Below are 5376 nucleotides of genomic sequence, written 5' to 3'. Positions count from 1 at the left end.
GTAGAGACAGGACAACAAATGAAGATAAAGATGGGTTACTTTCAATTATGGACAGAGAACACCACACATAGCATGGTTATCTTGTTTCTATTAGAGAATAACTCTACAGTACGGTGAACTTCAGACAGTTATTATTGCAACAACCGAGATCGTTATCGTTTTCATTATTACTACATTATTGTTTTAAGTGCCTGTATGCTTCAGTTGTACAGCATATCTCCAGTGAACTACAACGCACTACATTACAGCCACCTAGGAGCTGAACAGTGACTGGCTTGAATTCAGAACAATACAGGAAAGGGCCATGCTGTAGAATAGCAATTATTCAAAGGATCTGGCAGCTCTGATAAAATGAATGGAACCTTATGACTTGGCAAACTAGCTTCATGGTTAATGCAGGACTTCCTGGATGGAGCTGGAAGTTATTGGAGGTCTGGTCCCCCTGCGGGATAGTAAAGTGATTTGGCCATACTCTGCAGATGTCTGCCATATAGAGGAAGAGATAGTGGCTGTCTGCTGGAGGATGGATGAGATGAGGAAATGAGAGAGGCATAGACCAGGGATCGGCCCATGACTAGGATGCCAATGATGTTATCAAAGGAGCAGTGCCAAGAAAAGTGAGTAGAAGAAAGACGCAATGGTTGCATCCCCGTTTCTGCAAGATCTTAACTCGACCGTTTCAGAGGATCACCTACTATAGACAGAAGATAAATCAGCATCCCTATAATTGCCTGAACCTTTAACCTGGAGGCAGGAAGTGATCACATGACCCCGGGAGGTCTAATGTTTGGCCTCTATCATAGAACAGCATCAACTATTGACACACTGCAGTAATGGCCTACCTTAGGGCTGGTAGCTTCACGCAGAGTAATGATGACCCATGCTCGCCTGCAAGCCACTGCTTTTCTTCTCATCGATGCAATTACTGCACTGAGGCATGGCTGGCTGAAAGCCCCCATAGCAAGGAAGAAGATCACAATTCCCTGCTGTTCATCTTACCACAAGTAAAGAAGAAAATACCTCCAAGATCTACAGTGACTCTGTGCAAAGTGTGACGCTAATGGGTTAATCTGTATCAGTATAATATTGAAATGGATATAGGGAATGCTCTGTGCACAGGTTGTCGCGATGCATTAATTATTGTTGACGCTCATACGCATGTTTAGCCCGCACCAGTGAAAAATGAGATGACAAAAGAGGTAATTTCCTCTTTCTCTCAAGATGGTGTGTAATTGTGTGAGCTACAGTGAGGGGGGAAACTGGCAGGGGAGGGTCTGTCTGAGGCTTCTCCCTCCCCATTCCTTCTGACAAAGACTTTAATTCACTGTAATTATACAGATGGATTGAAATATACAGCAAGACAGGGAATCACTCCAATTATGCAGAGTTGATTAAAACTTGGACCCCATGCCAGGGTGCTGCAGGAGCATGGGAGGAGTCAAGATGTGCACCATAGAAACACGAAACACATAAGACCCGTTAACATCTGCACCACGAGGACCAAAACGCATAAGAGGATTTCTGTGTCTCTAAGCTGTGAAGTAACAATGTACAGTTTGATGGTCTACTGCAAAAGGAAGGGTTTCTGTTCTTGACAGACGGCAAACTCCTCGAGTTGAAATCTCATCGCCTCCTAATGAAGATGGATCAATGCTATTCATTTACTGACAACCACACACAGTGTACAGCGCAGCCCATCTCCTGTGTTGTCACTGCATATAGCTACAGCATTTACGCACAGTGGTGGGGATAAGTCCTTGGCATCTGGAGACCATGGTCAGTGGAGGAGAACGAGGAAGAGACAAAGGGAGGGAAAGGAAAAAAAACGAGAGATGGAGAATAAAAGAGAAACGGACACAGAGACAAAGAGAATGAGAGGTAGAGAGAAAAAGATGGCAAATAGGGAGGAACGGAGTGAAAAGGGCAAGACATTTGTCACCCTCTCCTACAGGACCTTAGGAAGAAAGAACAATATCATTAATCTCCTGACATTTCAATATTGTATTAACCTTTCTAGTGGAATTCTCTGGGCTCATTAGTCTTTTTTGAGGGGGAGAAAAATAATAATCGATAGAACAAGCTCTGAACACGATCTAGAAATATACTGCAGTCAAATAACATACAACCTCAAGCCAGTCATATGATGTCCTGTCTTTAGACATCACTCCCTTTATCTACTTTAAATGAATCTTAAAATACAAACATTTCAAATAAGAAGATAAATGGAGGTGAAAGGGTATAGCTGCTGCTTTCAAGTAGGTCACTGTCATAAAAGAGAAAAATGTCTGCGCTGTACAACAACAGCTTAAGATGGCAACACAAGCACATCAGCCATCTTATGTGAAGAGAAAAAAGCCCCAAGGCCACACAAAGCGTGATGAACCCATGTCTCATCTTCCCCACTTAGTCAGTCAGCAGCCTGTCAGCAACAGAAATATAGAGAGAGAAAGAGAGGAGAGAGTAAAATGGAGGCAGAACCCAAAGGTGCCCACACCCTTTAAACTCCACCGCCTCCCTGCAACACCTCCACGGTCCGCTCACCCATAGCATCACCTTCCATCTATCAATGCCTGAGGAACACCCGCCATTCAAATCACCACCACTCCCCAGGTCATTTGACTAAGAAAACACCCTAATTTATCCCCATTATGTACCCTCGCGGAACATTAAAGCGCCATGTGGACCTTTGTCTGTCGTCATTTACATTTAGCCTCCATGATTGGTTTTGTCAGTGTTTTTGCCCGACGTGTTCGGCAAAGCTGTTATGAAAACATGCCGCTTTTGAATTGTGTGATTGTATGTTTGCATTGGGCATTCCTAACCTTGGGGGGGAGGAGTCACACGGGTTCAAGGGTTATTTCAATACTGTCATTATGGGTATACCTAACACCTTGACTGAGGCAAGAGCAGTCTAATGGATTTCTTTGAATTCTCGTAGGAAAATGAGTGGATGGCAGATTCACACACCAACACTCTGTTTCTCTGTGTATTAGGGGGGCTTTTAAATAGTGTTATTTTTCTAATTTAGCAGAAATCAATCATATTTGTAATAGAAGCAATGGTGTACTGGTCAGTAGTCTGATTAAAAATGGTGTAGATAAAATAACAAACACTTGAAAACGGACTCTGAAGTAGGTTTGGGCGATATGACGATTGCCAGTATACTGTGAAATAATAGGCATTTGTCAACCGATAGAGACATTGCTATAATATCTCTGAAGCCATTGCAGATAATATAGCAACTCAATCAGCAGGACTTCTTAATGGCAGTATTATATTTAGAGGGTTTTTGCATCAATGGGATGAAACACCTTGTTATTCAGTTTACTGCTTTAGCCAAAAATGGACCAGCTGTTTTTTTTGTTTCTCCATGGTTTCTTAATTACATTTTCAGAACGGTCATAATATTATTGCTGACATGATTAGTCAATTAATTTAATTAGTTTACTGAAAGACAATTTATCACCAACAGTTTTGATAACATGGAGTCATTCATTAAGCAGAAATGCTAAATATTTACTCACTGTTTGGTTTCAGTTTCTCAAATTTGAGGATTTGCTGCATTTCTCCGCTCAGTTTCATCGTTAACTGAACACTGCTACTTTTGGACTGAGAAGATTACACCTTGGGCTGGGAAATTAGAATGAACAGTTTCCATAAATTGTGTATATACACTATATACATTTCATAGATTATTAATCAATTATTCATTATTTGAAGAAAATTAAGAAATTATAGAACACTAGATTGTTGCAGCCCTACACAATATGTCGCAATTTGAAATCACATTACCTTAAAGCAGATTGTATACATGTTGCCCACCCCCACTAAGGTAACCAAAGCAAACACATCCATGACAGTGGGTCATATATATTGGATGGTGGCATGCCAATTAACAGTACTTGTCCACCTGCTACAGAATAAACTGTTCAATATGTGTGTATGCTTATTAGTTTCGGTTCAATGCACTGTGACTATGTTATATATGTTAAACATGTTAAATTTGCATCATTTTTTGACTGATTTTCACCATTTTGGCCACAGATGATCTGGCGTCTTTGGATTTCGTTTACATGTCTCACGAGTGCTGATTACCAAACATGTTGGATAGCTGACAATTACCATCAGTTCGCATTTGATTTAATGTAACCCATCTTTGTGGTGGTGTTTGTTGTTTTGATTAGTTACTTTAGAGTTCAGAGTTCTTTTCCATGAAGTGTTTACATGATTTCTCTACCCTGTGTACATAATTAGTGCAGCAAATCTGCATTTATCCTACTAATCAAAGGGCTTATAACAGTATTAACGTTTATTATAAGCCCTTATAAATACCATGACTCATAGGTGATGCTAAACATAAGACGGTGAGATCAGCTTACAGATGTAAAGTGGACAGCAGAGGAAAAAGCTGAGGAGGGAAGATTCGTGAGGACGGCACATGGAGGCTATATTCCTCTGGGTTAATTGTGCGGACCCCATCGGCACTAAATAAGGATGGTTAGAATGACTGGCTAAGTGACTAATGGATGTACAAATCACCCAGATTACTTCCCAGTTATTAAAAAAACTTGAATTTGGCTCGCTTCCACACTTCCTCTCTCATTACGTCTGGCAGTCTCGTCACTGACGGCTATCTTTTACAATAACTCAACTCAATTTTCACAAGTTGAAACAAGCTTAAGTGTTTAACATTGATTAAAGACAACTTTTTGTAATGATGTGAAATTGGGATGAGTTGGTTGGGCAAGATCATTAAATCTAAATGAGTTTTGATTGATTGCCTGAAGAGGTGGCGTTTGACCTGCAGCTGTAGTGTAAATGGCTGTGGAGAGGTGCTGGTAAACTGTCTAAACACTGTGCACCTGTGATGAAGGGTGCCTCACTGGTGTTCTCGCAGAGGGTAGCGATAGTAAGATGAGTTGTCAGACAGTGCACAGCTGTTCACTTAATTACCTCCTAGTTTGGGAAGGAGGTTAATGAAGCAGTTTGGCGATCAGAAATGAGAGACAGCCTGAATGTGCACAAAAGAAATTAGTTTCTGGCTGCTGGGACTGGTTGAAAGCAACAGCAGTTTAAATTATTGATTGCAAAAATTGAAATACTGAAGGCATAAAGAAAGAGGAAGCTGATAGAGGAAGAGAGGTTACTAAGCTTTACAGATTTGTACATATTTAGCATATTCCTATACTGAGTAATTAGACCTCATTCTGAATCTTTTGTCTTTAAATAAACTTCCATCTGAGAAATTAGAATCAGAATTATTGCCAAATAAGTTTGCACATACCAGGAATCTGCCTTGGTTTTACGGTGCATAAAAGTAAAAAATATACACAAAATTAAGTAATCATGAATAATATAAAAAAGAAAGAAATTTAC

Source organism: Thunnus maccoyii, chromosome 6 (genome assembly GCF_910596095.1).
Source record: "Thunnus maccoyii chromosome 6, fThuMac1.1, whole genome shotgun sequence".
Taxonomy (NCBI): Eukaryota; Metazoa; Chordata; class Actinopteri; order Scombriformes; family Scombridae; genus Thunnus; species Thunnus maccoyii.
This window is presented reverse-complemented; position numbering follows the sequence as displayed.